The sequence below is a fragment of the Ursus arctos genome, unplaced genomic scaffold (assembly GCF_023065955.2).
Source record: "Ursus arctos isolate Adak ecotype North America unplaced genomic scaffold, UrsArc2.0 scaffold_16, whole genome shotgun sequence".
NCBI classification, from domain to species: domain Eukaryota; kingdom Metazoa; phylum Chordata; class Mammalia; order Carnivora; family Ursidae; genus Ursus; species Ursus arctos.
The window spans coordinates 43059668-43075145 of record NW_026622830.1 but is presented as its reverse complement, the minus strand read 5'-3'; the positions used below and the strand labels follow the sequence as shown (position 1 = coordinate 43075145).

Sequence of the window (15478 nt, the reverse complement as noted above, 5' to 3'; positions counted from 1 at the left end):
AATATTCATTCTTTCTTTTTATGAATGGAGTACTGAGCCATGCTCCAAAACGGGATGAACCATGGACTTCATGCTAAGTGGAAGCAGCTAGAGACCAATATCTTGTGATTCCACTTACACAAAATATCTAGACTAGACACAAATAGAGAAACAGCAAGTTTAGTTGTGGCTTGGGACTGGGGGTGGGGGTGGGATGGGTAGTGGTTGCTAATCAGTATGGAATTCCTTTTTGAGGTAAAGAAAATGTTCTGGACTGGGATGTGCTGATGGCTGTACAACTCTGTGAATGTGCTAAAAACCAGGGAATTATGCACTTTAAGGTCTAATCGTGAATGAAATCTCAATAAAAAAAATATATTGATTTCCCTAGTTGCCTTTGGTGCCAACACTAACCCTGTGACTGAGTATGTAATCCCCCTTTTATGAATGAAAACTGGAGCCCAAGAAGATATTGGGCTGTCCAGAATTATAAACACCCATGAAATGGCAGAGCTAGAAATTCAAGAGGTCTGGTGTTCTTCCAACTTTGCAGGTAACAAGTAAGATCATGAACACAGGAGAGCTTGTATCTATGTGGTGTCTATTGTGTGCCAGGCCCTTTGCAAACATTCTCTCATTTCCTTTAAGACAGCCCCCAAAGGCAGGTACCGGGAATCCAGTGTTAAAAAATGAAGAGGGGGGTCAGGGAAGCCCAGACTGCTTGAGTCACTTGCGCAAGGCAAGGATACGCCTCTGGTGAGAGTGAGCAGGTGCGAATTCCAATCTAAGAGCGTTTGGCTCTGGCATCTCTTTCCCTCTACCACACCCTGGCTCTCAATGAGCTGGACATCAACACCGGCCCTGGAGTGGCCAGTGAAAAAGATCAGACCTGATCATTCACATTGGAAGGGGCAAGCTCAGGTTAGGGTTCAAATGGTCTTCAAACATCTAAACCCAAAGAAACGCAAATGTGTGGCCTGAATGAAGTTGTCAACATTGAGAATGATGGTGATAAAGCCAAATGGTAGGCAAGAGTGGGAAAAAGTTAAAAAAAAAAGTGTGCTCTTCCCATGTGGACCACTCCACCCCTAAGAGGAGGGACTGAATATAGAAGAAGCCAACCTAAGGCGATCATTTTTGGGTAAGCAGGCTCAGGATCAACACCCACAAGGACAGTGCACGGGCTAGCCAGAGACCCCCATCCTAATGTCTTCCCTGCACGTTCTTGACTTTCTACATATCTGAAGAATCTCATGCTTCCACTCATGATTTACACTTGGTTTCCCCTTAAAGTTTCCCTTTACCTTTGCTACAACTTTCCAGATGGGAGAATCTGTGCCAAAAAAGAGCAGTTTCTCATTCTGCAAATGCCATTCCAGGGCCTCCAGGTATTTTGAAGTGAATCTTTACAGCTGTAAGAGCACACTCTTCAAAATGAGTTGGTGTTAAAATTCCTTTCACATGAAGTAAACGAGGCAATTGTAGAGCAGTGATTCTCAACGCTGGCTGCCTATAAAAATCGCCTGGAGCTTAAACATGTTTTGATGGCCAGACTGCACCTCAGATCAAATAAATCAGACATCTGGGGTGGGACAAAGGCATCAGAATTTTAAAAATTTCCCTAGGCAATTCCAGCTTGCAGGCAAGTTTACAACCACTGCATTGGACTGGTGCTTGAGCCTAAGAGAGAAATCTCCTGGGGCTTGTTGAGCTACAGATTCCTGGTTTCAGCCCCAGAAGGTCTGATTCCGCAGCCCTGGGTGGGGGTGGGGGAGGCTCTGCATTTCTAACAAGCCCCAGAGATGCTGATGCTGCAGTCCGAGAAACATTTGCTTGAGGTCTAAGAGCGAAATGCACACTTGAACTCAGAACCAATGAGGTGGGGTGGTTTTTTGCAGGGGGAGGGGTGCAGTGGTAACATGCCCCTGAAAGAATTCTCCAAACCTAAGTAAACCCTCCATCCCTGCCGTCTCAGCCTGTTGATATTTTACCAAGAGCAAATTCTACCATCTCTAACGCGGCAATCCTAACACTCCTGTGTGCGGTGAGTAAGTATGTGGATACTTCTTCCTTCCTTAGAAGGGCACATCCCGTGACACCTCAGTTGTTCAAGAGATAAAGTCTTTGTCCTAACAACAAACCTCAGCCTAAAAAACCCGGGCCCAGACAGGAAGACAGTAAATAAGATTCATGAGGCTTCATCAAGGAGCAACCATAAATTAGGTCTTGTCTTTGCAAATGACTAAGCTAACACCTTTCTTTACCAGTCAGACATTTGAGGTTTATAGTATATTATTATAAGAGAGATTGAAAGAAAGAACAAAAAAGACAGATTGGCATTTCTCAGAGGCAACCTTCAGCAAAGAACTAATAAGGGAAATAAATCTGTATTGGACGCTGTTGATGCCCTGCCCAGTTCCCCTTTACCAGACTGGGGACCCAAGCCCCCGCTGCCGTGGGTGCTGGCTGCCCCCTCGTCCTGGTCATACCTGGAAAGTTCCATGCTCCCCTGGGAGCGGATGCACTGCTAATAACATACTGAAACAGGGCCTAGAGGAACGGCCTTCCTGCCTGAAGGTGAGGCAACCCCGGGTGCTGTTTATGCGGCAGAGCTCCCTGTGGGATCTGGCTGCAGTTACCCTCCAACTGCCCTCAGATCTCCGCCTGGTTTCCTACTCATCCCAGACTGCACTGCTCACTCCTTCACGGGCTGCGTGTGAAGAGACCCTATCTCAGTAAATCATGGCACAAGAAGCTACACCTTGGGCTCTGCTTCTAGGGAATTCAACCTAAAACAGAAGTTGATGAGATTCATAGAAACCAGTGATTCTGAAAACAGATGCCTGCCTGCACATATGAAGGGGGTGCAAAGAATGAGCAGTTTAAAAATCATTGTGATATAATTCAGGAGATTCTAATGATGACATGGTCGTGGTTGGCCGGCTGGTGAGACCCACCTCCCCTTCTGAACTTCGTCTTTCTAATCAGCAAGTGGTAAATAATGCCTCCACGTGGTGTAGAACTGATACAAGAAAGAATGGGTGCAACATCAGTTGGTGAAAGATTATTAGGGAACAGAACATTCACAGTCTTCAAATATCTGCCCACAGATCACTGATCATGAAGAGGAAAGGTACCCTGACAATGCTGAAATCTGTGAGACACCATCTTTAAAAAAAAAAAAAAAAGATTTTATTTATTTATTTGAGAGAGAGTGAGCTAGAGACACGGTAGAGGAAGAAGCAGATGCCCGCTGAGCGGGGAGCCTGCCATGGGACTCAATCCCAGGACCCTGGGATCATGACCTGAGCTAAAGGCAGACATGTAACAGACTGAACCACCCAGTCGCCCCTGTGAGACACTATCTGAATCAAGCCATCAGCATTAACCCTTCAATGAACAGGCACTTGACATCATGCATCCCCCCCCCGAATATATGCTCAGAGAAGGTTATAATAACATCTAGGTCATCTTCCTGACCCAAAACATGTTTAACCTGAATCTATACAAGAAAAAACAACCAGATAAATCCAAATTCAGGGACTTCCTGCAAAACCACTGGCCTGAACTCTTCAAATTATCAATGTCATGAAAAATTTTTAAAAGGCTGTGGGATTATTATAGATAAAAGGAGAATAAAGAGACATAAGAGAGATAACTCTATTGAGTACACAGAATTGATCACATATGGCATCAGAATAAAAAATAGCTATAAAGGACAATTGGGGATATTTGAATAAGGGTGTATAACAGATATACTGTATTAATGTTTAATTTCCTGAGTGTGATACTGTTATTTATGCAGGAAAATGCTCTTGTTCTTAAAAGATGCAAACTGAAGAATTTAGGGTCAAAGTGTGAAAATGTTGGAAAGTAAGTGTCAAATGGTCAGCCTCCCATTCCCGTCCAAAAAAGTGTGTGTGGGGGGGAGTCTCGGAGGTAAAGGAAACGTGGCAAAATTCAACAACTGGTAAATTTGGGTGAACAGTACTATTCTTAACTATCCTATAATGTTTGATATGTCTCAAAATAATAGGTTGGGGAAAATGTCTACCATCTCCCTGGGTTTACGAGTATAAAATTCATTTATTTATTCAACTGTTATTACTATTTCCAAGCATCTAGCCCTGCTTTTATGGGGAGATAAAGCTCAGGTATGGATTCAGTGAGACCCACACCCACATGTGAAAATACTGGGCAAACCACAGAATGCCCCACCAATGTGCCTCTAGGAGCAGAGAGCATTCTCTGGGCAACTCAGATACTGTTATCTGCCCTCATGCCAACAGACCGAGGCCTTGTGGCTCTGAAGCAGCCCCGTGGATATTACACCTAGCCTGGGGGACAAGGCTCTCCCGCAACACCTACATTCTGGTCACACCCAATTTAAGGATCTTTTGAGTGTGGGAGGAGAGCAGGCTTTCCACTTGGCTTTATTCCCTTCATTCCCAGGGCCACATGTTAGTAGCCTAGACAGGAGCAAGAAACTGCAGAAAACGTGTTCTAATACAGGACGGGCAGAAAGGCACGAGTTCTATTTTTATTAAATTTTACAGAATCAAATTCATCTCAGAGAAAAATAATTTGCAGCAGACTTTTCAAATGATGCTCTTTCTTGCCCTAATCCACAACTCCAGAGGATGGCATGACTTATCAAAGCAGCTAAAAATGACCAGGGTCCCAAACATCACACAGGAGGACTATACTTTGACATTACAATCCAGTCTTTTTTCAAACAAATGACACCAAGAACCAAGAAATATATAAAGTACAAAAACTTAGATGTAGTTTGTCTCTGTAGGAAAAAACACTGGTGCAGTAAATACAGCTAGCAACCTTCTATACATCATTCAGCCATTGAATAGCAAAAATGAAGCTTTAGGGGACTAGATACAAGGCATAATGCCAAGTTTTTACCATCAACAAGGTGGCACCTTCCATTTCACTAATGGTTCTCAGCGCAGGTGCAGCACTATGGATGGTTCTATGCTCAGACAAGGGGACAAACAAGTATACACAAAAAACAAAAAGCCAAACCTTCCCTGTGCACATTAAAAGCACACCTTAATTGTTCATTAAGCTGAACAATTATATTTTTTCTTTTTATTTTTTTTAAGATTTTGTTTGTTTATGAGTGTGTGTGTGAGAGAGAGAGCACATGAGCAGGGGGAGGGGCAGAGGGAGAGGGAGAAGCAGACTCTCCGCTGAGCAGGAGGCCCCACTTGTGGTCTCATCTCAGGAGCCCGGGATCACGACCTGAGGACCTGAGCTGAAAGCAGCCACTTAACCGACTGAGCCACCCAGGTGCCCCTGAACAACTGTATTTTTTAAATGGACAATTTACATCAACCTCCATGATAGGATATCCTTGATTATTTTTTAAAGACAAAAGCCATTTCAATTAAATACTTAAAATGTACTATGAATTTGTCTTTCTAAAGCAGACTGTTAGATCATAGTTCAACTAAAAAAGAGATGGATTTAGTTAATTAACAACTTCTAAAAACCTCTCATAGAATCAGTGGCAAGTCCTCTGGAATTAAATAAGGCCGGCGGTGACTCTAATCAAAGTAATCCTTCCCTAACCCACTTCTTACGGTTCCCTGGCTCATGCACAGGCATGTCTGCACATGTGCGTATGTGTGTCTCCCCACAAACATCCTCCTGCCTGCCTTGGAATCTGGTACTACTAAATGCGGTCTGCCTTCATGGAAAAGCCACTGCTATGTTTTATCTAGGTATTCTGTTTTGCTTCCACTTACAGAACTAATGACCTTGTCAATTGGGACATCTGGAGATATTTAGATGACCAAGTGAGCAGGATAGGTTGAAGGAAGGACTATCATGACCTCCTAAAATATAGCTTGGCTTTTGACTTTTGTCTTCTTCTCTACTATCCAATTCCTGGCCCCACACTCCTTCCCTGGTCTCCCATATCAGGCTTTAGCAAGGCATATCAGGCTTTAGCAAGGTGTGGAAGGTGATTCTCTCTTGGAAGGGGACTCCCTGCTTGCTTTGCTGGCTCCTTCCAGACCAATCCTGGCGATGCACTTGGGACTGAATAACCCAAAAAGGCCACCTCGGATTTGGATCTGAAGTGGTGAGTAGCAGGCTCCACCCTGGTCTTACCTGGATTTCCAGCAAAATGCTCCCTGATAGCTCAATCTTTAGGAAGACTTGGTGCTCTTCCTGCAGCCTGAGTGCTAGGTCCCTGAAGGACTCCAATGGACCCTCCCAACTTTTAAGAAAACTAACAGTTTTTCCTTGTTTACATAGTAAGCGTCTAATAAATAGTCATAGAATGTATCATGGCAAATTGATGGGGTTAATTATAATCAATAGGATGCTGAGCCCATCAATAAAACACAACAAAACAAAAATCAACAACAAAAGCAGAGCCTTGGCTTCCAAGGTGCTTTTGTCCAGGACTTCATTGTGGCTTAAGATTCATCACACTGCCTGCCTCCCTAACAAAGAGGCCCAGTCCTGCGACAAAGTGAGGAGCTCAAAAACCAAACCAAACCATATTTGGTGGGAAAAATTTTGATATGCTATAAATTCTCTATGGTTTATTAAAATTGACAATATTTCCCAAAGAACGTTGGCTACACCAAGGTCACACATGGAGGCACAGTTTTTATTTTAATGTCTAGTACTTATTTAAATTGCTGTTGTATTTAGTGTAGTTCCCAATTATGGCAGAGATATTAAATTTACTTCTTTTTCCCTAATTTTTTTTATTGTGGTAAAATATACACAGCATAAAATTTACCATCTTAACCATTTTTAAATGTACAATTCAGGAGGGTTATGTATATCCATATTGCTGTACAACCATCACTACCATCCACCTCCAGAATTCTTTCCCTTTTGCGAAATTGAAATCTATGCCTAATTAAAAAGTAACTCCCCCTACTTTGGGAAACCACTGCTCTATTTTAGGTCTCTATGATTTTAACCCAAGTACTTCATATAGGTGGGATCATACACTGTCTTTTTATGACTGGTTTACCAAATTTACTTTTTAAAATATATGTCAAAGGTGAGTCAATTTAATGATAAATGTTAGGCGCATAATAATAGGCAAGATGGTGCAAGAATAAGAGAAAAATTGTGTCACAGTGGGTGGAATTTGGGCTGAGACAATCTGGATTAAAACACAAGAATATTTCCCCTATATTAATGTTTATAAACCTTGCTCTTGGACTCAAGGGGGAAAGGATCCCCCAAAAAGCATCTATTTGCCATTGCTCAGCTCCATCCTTGACTGGGGTCAAGCTATTCTGGAGTGCCCACTGGACACTGGCTCTAGCCCCCTTGTCAAAACGAAGGTTGATCCTGTTCCCTCGCCATCTCCTGCAGCTGCAACCAATCTTTGGGCACACTGACTTCCTTCACCCACTGTGTATGCACCTCTGGGGCACTTACCCCATTTTGCTCTGCATTCCACTTATTTCTTTCACTAGCCTAGCTTCACCCCCAGGCAGGCATCGATCATATGCCTGCTCTATGCATGATGGGGAACTAGGTAGGAGGTCATCTGCAAACAACAGGTTTATTCCTTGTGAGTGAGGAAGGGGAGAAGCTCAGTGGGCAACGAGAAACATCATGGGCACTAGGTCTCTCCATCAGCTTCTTCCTGGGTCCCCCATGCATAACCTCTGATTCAGGCCTTCCCTCAGCCAGGCCCAACAATAGAATCCGACTCCTCAGCTCCAGTCTCAGGAGACAAAAGGTTCTTGTCTCTGTGTTTATCAGGAAATGGTTGGCAAAAATCACCACAACTACCAAGATCCCCCTGGCCTTTGGCCATCTGAAGGCCTGGGTCAAGAAAAGGAAGCAGTCCGAATCCTTCCAGAACAACAAATCCGAAGTGTTTGCAGCTTCTTCCTCACTTTTCATGAATTTCCTTTGTAGACAGCCCCTCCACCTCCCACCAGCCGGCCGGGGGTGCGCTTTGGATATAAAAGTCAACACTGAGTTTTAGCTGACACCCACTAACACAGGCATTAGTGATATATGCTCCATTCAAGGTTCCCAAATACAGAACGCCTCATCCCAACACTGGGAATAAGATTTAATTCCAACAAAGGAGGTTGACATGTACCAGCTGGTTGAGCACAGAGAAGATAGGAGTAGAAGAGTATTGGCAGGAAAGCTACCTTCTGTTGAAAAATCCACAGTGGGAACCCCATGCACACACCTACGGGGGCTTTAGCATTCGGATCTCAACAAAGTTCTCATTTACCTGGAGTCAGAATGCATCAACATGAGAATTTCCTGCATGTGTGAATCAACGTCAACATGCCAAGTTTTGTAAGGCAGGCATGGTTTAATCTGGTCAAGTCCGATCCTGGCCTCCCCTCAGTTTCATAATCTCCAGTGGTTTGGTAGAAAGAGCAGTTGCAGTCAGCTGGGATTAAAGCCTCAGTTGTCTCTTCATAACTGTGAGGCCTTGGCCTGTTATTACAGGTCACTCAGACTCAGTTTCCCCATCTCTAAAGATGGAGTCTTATTGGAAAAAGGAATCTGTTACTAAAACAGACAAAGCCTGAAAAGAACGGACTCTAAGATTCTGGACTGTCCTGGGAGCTATGAGTAAAAGACTCTGTTCAGCAAAGTTTCCAGGATGTCTCTTTTACTGTCCCCTAATTTCCAGAAACTCAAAAAAGAACACAAAGCAACATGTTTCCATTCTAGGATACACAAAGACTATTCCATAAACACAGTTCCGGAGCTTGTTTGGTCAGCATTTAATGTGAACCTTCCTGAGGATTGCCCCTGGTGGTCCTTGCAGCTGGAATGGTCTCCGTCTGCCATTAGGGTCTATTCCCAACCTAGACTCTAGTGCTTGCCATCCTCAACTTACAGATGGGAAAAAGAAAGGATGAAAAGCTTCCTCTCTTGATATTTCTGTAATGGAGGCCTCCCTTCCTCATTCTGCCCATGTGAAGATGTTACTTCAACGGGCCTCAAAGGCAAGAAAGGTACAGCCTGGGGCATGGCAGTGCCCAAGGGCTCAGGCTTCCAGCTACAAGAGACCAATGCAGGAGTCATCCTAAGAATTAAGCACCAGACAGAAGTTGGCATCTTGTGTCTGCCATGGCCTTGCTCGTGGAGCAGTAGATCCTTGTCTATGTATCAATACGAAAGCAAGTACACTCCAAATATCAAGCAGTGGCCAACATGGCAGGCTTGGTGGGAGATGAATCAAGGGCTTCCTTGATCTTTTGGGGGAGAGTGAGGGGTCTGCTATTGATGGTTTCTGAAAAAAATAGGAGTTGAAGAGGCCCCTTATGCAGAAAGACAAGAAAACAACAGCTCACACAGAAGAGATCCATCTGATAAAAGTTGCTTGTACAAGGACCAGTTCCAATTTCTGTTACATACATATATATATATGCACATGGAGCCAATGAAAAATTCCCAGAAAACCTGCCATTTCAAAAATACCTACTAGTGGGCGCCTGGGTGGCTCAGTCCGTTAAGCACCTGCCTTTGGTTCAGGTCATGATCCCAGGGTCCTGGGATGGAGTCCTGCATTGGGCTCCCTGCTCAGTGGGAAGCCTGCTTCTCCCTCTGCCCCTGCCTGCCACTCCCCCTGCTTGTTTTCTCTCTCTCTCTCAAATAAATAAATAAAATCTTTAATAAAAAAAATACCTACTAGTCACTGTCCAATGACATCTTACTTTTAATCATGAAAACACTTCTTTAGAATTTGTGAAGCTGAATTCAACTCCTACTCTGAAACATTTAAGTCTGGAGAGGAAGGGAGACTCAAATTCATTCTGGCCATATGTGGGGCCCTGGCTAATTTCTTGGTCAATAGAAAAATTACATGCCCGCCTCCAGGCAGGAGGAGGCACTGCCATTTTCAGAGAGGAGAAAGATCTGGACTTTTATGGCTTATGAACTTCCTGTCATTGAGTCTCCAGCTAGAGATGAAAAGGGCGGATATGGAGCCAATGCTGGCAGGGGCCTTCATTGGTTCCTGTAAAACTAAGAAATAGAAACAAAGAACATGTTGTCCTGGCTACCCTTGGAGCTGAAAACAGGAGAAGGAGCCAGGCAGGCTTTAAGTATTGGCCCGCTGACCTTTAACCCTGAGCAATGGCTTGCACGAGGCTTCATGGTAAGGCAAGCATTTCATGGATTTGCAGTTCTTAGTGTTTACGTGCTTTTGGTTATACTAGTGTTATTTCACAGCTGGACTAAATCACCACTGCCTTCTAACCAAGCAAATATTTTGTGGCAGAATCAACTACCAATATAATAGCAAGGCAAGATCTGTAAAGGGTAAAACGTACCTAATCTAGAGTAGGCCATCATTAAAACTGTGTGCCCAAGGGTACTGCGGACAGGGAAGCCAGCTACTCAACTGGGAGGTGCTATCCCTCGACAAAAATGCAATCAATTTCTAGGACACACTGCATTTTCAGGATGATCAGAAACACCCTGGTTAAATCTGTGAAAATCATGCATGATCTGCCATCTAAATGCACATACAAATATTGGACAGATACACACAAAGGAAAAGAAATACGATAGTCAAAAAACAATCAAGAGTGGTTTTGTCTCAGGGATTCATGGTAATCTTTTTATTTTTTATATGATGCTTTTTCTACAATGCACATGTTCTACTTGGTCATCAAAAAGATGACTCTTAAATGTTCTTTTTAAAAGTCTTCCCCATGGGGATGCCTGGGTGGCTCAGTCATTAAGCGTCTGCCTTCGGCTCAGGGCGTGATCCTGGCCTTATGGGATCGAGCCCCGCATCAGGCTCTTCCACTGAGGGCCTGCTTCTTCCTCTCCCACTCCCCCTGCTTGTGTTCCCTCTCTCACTGGCTGTCTCTCTCTCTGTCAAATAAATAAATAAAATCTTTAAAATAAAATAAAAGTCTTCCCCAATATCATAGATACCACCAATCAAAACAGACTAAATAGATGTTTGGGCATATTTTATCTGGAGGCTTACCTCATTCTTTACTTAAGGTTAATGTGGGAGCTCATCTTTCCTAAAACACCTCTCATTTGGAATTACCAGCTTCCTCCGTCAGGTTCCCAGAACATCTAGTATACTCCACTATTATATCCTCATTCCATTACATGATACTTGTTTATAATCCTGTCTCCCTGCTAGCTCCACTGTCCAGGTATTTTAACAAACAGCACCTACCTAACACATATTTTTTTGAAGTTGAACTTAATTGTTGCTACATTGGTAACAATATAAGCAAAGAGTTGGTTCAATCCTCATAGAATTCCTTGAAACCATATCCCAAACACCCACCAGTGGCTTCAAATCAAGAAACAGTTTAAGGGTTTGGGGGGGTTGGGGATGAATCAAGCTAGTTATAGCAGAATATCCTCAATGGGCATGATAGGAAAATTTAAATAATCTCTACAGCCAACATGGGGCTTGAATTCACGACCCCAAGATCAAGAGTCTATGCTCTTCTGACTGAGCCAGCCAGGTGCCCCAAAGAAACTATACATTTTGATAACACCGAACACCCTTTTCAAGAGACTTAAGATACTGCAAGATATACCCAATACTCTGTAGCCAGTGATTATCGTAAGCTTCCCAGGTTCTGCTGAACCAGACAGGAGCTCCCAGGAAAGGAGGAAAACCAACCTTTGTGACAGATATGACTGATTCTAGGGCAGTGGCCCACGCTCAGATGCTGTAGGCCCTGAGGATGAGCTCCCAGCCCTGAACCAATGGCCTGTGGCACATGCAGCTAAAAGGCAAAAGAGGAAATATCTGTTTTGCTGGCTAACAGTACCCATGACACAGACACTGTGAGAAGACAAAATGCAAACAGACTTCTGCATCTGATGACTTAACCTTGCTTCCCAATGACCTCATGGAGACACTCTCCAAAATCTTCCAAAGAAAGCAGGTATAGATTAACGAAGAATGATCACTTTGTATCTGACTTTTCAAGAGGAAAAGCTGGAAAGGAATAATGATGAGTGACATTAAACTCTGTGTCTGAAGTCACTGCAGTTGAGAATATATATTTTAAAGAACATATATTTTTTTTAAATACAGGAAATTGCATTGGATGCAGATATATTGAGTTTCAGAGAAGAATTAAAACTCACACTATAGCTCTACTGGATTTATGCACATGCATTTCTTAGTTATGATGCAGCTAATGGCCTTGGCTGAATTAATTCATGAGATGCTGAATATTTCTGCATGTAAGTACTGAACAAAGTAAAGCATAAAGCAAAAGAATCCAAGACACGGGGAAAATTTCATTGGCTTTTTCTTCTGTTACAAGTTTATGATCTAAGATTCATAAGCAGAAATATAAACAATAAAAGGTACACAGGTATTTACACTCATAATTTCTGTATTGTCTTCTCTTTTTATCTCCTCCCCCCAAATAATCCTTTCCATAACTTCACACTTTCCATAAATATCACCTAATGAACCGGCTGTGAACATGACTCATGACTTTAGCCTTGAACTTAAACATGCAAGAATTATAAAATGATGCTCCAAAGAGCTCCCATTCCTGACTCCCACAGCACAGAGATACTGAGTACATACAGGTACTCTTACCTGTCTTCAACCATCATGCTTCTAGAAGCTCTAAATCCATACATCCATCCAAATAGCCAAAATGAAAAAACAGCCAATACCAAGTGTAGACCGGGAGAACACAGCATTCAGAACTCCCATATGCTGTTGGTGGAAGTGTGAATGACTATAATGATTGGAAAATTTTTGGGCACCATTCACTGACTGTTGAATATTTAACCATCCTACAACCCAACAGTTCCACTCCTATATTCCTTACTGAGGTGTGTCACAAAAAAACATGCACAAGAATGTACATAGCAGCATTATTCAAAATAGCACCAAAGTGGAAACAATTCAAATACCCATTAACAGTAGAATGGATAAACCAATTGTTTTGGGTTCACACAATGGAATACTACACAAAACATGGAAAGAAGTCAGAGTTAAAAGAGCACATGCTGCATGATTCCAGTGATATGAAGTTCAAAAACAGGCAAAACGAATCTGTGGCAATAGAAGTCAGAGAGTTGTTGGCGGATTGCTGAGAATGATCTGTCTCTTGATCTGGGTGCTGCTATGTGGTATGTTTACCGTTGAAGATTCATCTAGCTGTATACTTATTGATGGCTTTTTCTTAATCATGTTTTACTTCAGTGGAAAGTTTTTTGTTTTGTTTTTTTTTTAATAAAGCAGCACTAAGTGAGGATGGGTTTCTCCAGAAGGTCACAGAGCAATTACTATGGTCACCGTGGTACTTCAGGAGACTTACTGGAGTAGAACACTGAGCATCTCTTCCCCAGACTGTAAGCCACTGATCTTCTCTTCTGACCTTGTGTTCTAACATCGTTCAAGTGGAAAAAGTGAAGGGTTGTACCAGGGACCAGCAATCTGAGCTTCTTGTGGTTTGGGTATCAATGCCATTGCATAGCTGCTGGGAAGCTGAGAACTTCCTGGGGCACACAGTCCCTTCCAGAAGAAGTCAGTGGTGGTGACCAACTGCTACACACCAACTACAGTATGGGACAGAGCTGGCCAAAGAATTTTTGAATTCTGTGCATCTGATTCCGGGGCTGGGTGTAGAGTTTTAAGACCCTGGGCATCCCCGCCAGCAGTCTGCTCAGGCTGGAGTGCACTAGCAAGGTGACAAGAGGAGTGAGAGTGAGGGAAGTGAGGAAGAGGGCAAACAAAGGTAACAATTTGATGACCCAGTCCAGCCAGGCAACCTCCCCCCCCATCCTGCAAAGCCAGCCTGAGCCTCATCTCATGAAGTTGCTTTGTTCAATCCCTTTGTTCCACCTGAGGACAAAGGGAACTTCAGAGACTTCTTTTAGCCTAGAGGTGATGGGTCCAGATGGCAATGACAGTGGAGCACTGCCTATGTCTGGCCTACTGTACCAGCCCCAACAGAAAGCAGACTGTGAAATCATGGGGGAGGGAGAGGAAAGCACAAAGCCTTTATTTCCCCACACTCTAGTCTTGGGGCAACGAATGGCGAGAGGAGGAAATAAGAAATAGCATTTAGAGCAGGAACAAGAAATCCTGGATCTCTCTCCTGGCTTCCTAGCTTCTTTTCGGTAAAACGCTAGCAGAGGGCATGGAGTTGATTTAAATCAGATGCTCCTTTACTGGCAGACATTTACAACAGCCCAGAACCCAGAAGTGATGGAGGAAGCATGGCTGGCACATAGCGGAAAGGTGCCCTGGTCCCTCTTCTTTGCTAGAGAGCCACCTTAGGGCCCATCGCACATTTTCAACTTTTGATTTTTTTATGCACCGGCTGGGGTCCCCTAATTGCTTTACAGGGTAATGTTTTGTTTCTGCAAGAGGCTTCTGATGCTTTAATACGTTTAGAATCTCCAAAGGGCTGGCATCTTTCATTTGTCCATTCAAATACTGAATGTATGCTACACACCAGGCACTATTCTAAGACCAAACCCACGCTCTCAGTTCGCTTCCCTCCTAGTGCTGGGAGACAGAAAATGCACAATTTAAGCAAGTGACCATATATGTCAGATCTGTACAAGTTCTATGAAGAAAAATCAAGTCAGCTAAGGTGACAGAAGAAATGAGGGTCCTAAGGTGAATACTTCCTGGAGGAAGGGCATTCCAGGCAGAGGGAACAGTAAGTACAAAGTTCAGGAGGTAGGAGCCTTCTGGACAAGGAGCTGGTGGGTCTGGAGCAGACCGATAGAGAGGGGAGAGGCTGTAAGAGAGGAGGGCGAGGGGATGTGAGGAGTTAGAGCCTGGAGCATCTCAAAAGCCATGGCGATGATTTTGGTTTTAATGAATGAGAAATACTGAAGGGCTTTGAACAGAAGTGACATGACTTGGATATGGGTTAATGAAAGTCAGATCCTTCTCTATGCTGCTTAAATAACAGCCCAGAGAAGGCAGGATGGGTGAAAGCAGAGGCACTGGTGCTGATGGGGGAACCTTACAGGTAGAGCTGCCAGGGTCTGGAGATGGGAGCACAGGTATGAGAGACAGAAAGGCAAGAGGGATGGCTGTGAGGCCCAAGAACCTGCAGCCATGGTCACTGGGATGGGGAAGACCAGGGAGGAAGCAGGGTTGTGAAAGGAAGCCAAGGGCCCGGTCTTGGCCTTGTAAGTTTGAGATGCCAGACGGGCTGAATGGACAGCTAGATGCAAGCATCTGGATTCAAAAGAGGACCAACCTAGGGATATAAGCTGGGAATCACCAATATACACATGGTATCAAAGCCACAAGACTGGATGGGATTAACTATGAAATTACTCTAGAGGTCTCTTTTAATAAACAACATACTGTATTTACTCACTGCCAGCATTGTGCAAAGTTCTTTACAGTTATTAACTCACTTAATCTTTCTCACCGCCCTCAAGTCAAGCTCTATTATTATCCTCATTTAACTGATATGCACACAGAGGCACAGAGACTTTTAAGTATCTTGCTCAAGGTTAGTGGGAGACAGCAGTGGGGCTGGGG

The 15478-nt window shown here is 43.6% G+C and overlaps 1 protein-coding gene across 5 annotated transcripts in view; it reads right to left on the bottom strand.

The window, feature by feature from the left end:
* The window catches only part of RIN2 (Ras and Rab interactor 2), a 238662-nt gene that overhangs the window by 43437 nt on the left and 179747 nt on the right, over positions 1-15478 (bottom strand). The gene's annotated exons all lie outside the window — the stretch shown is intronic.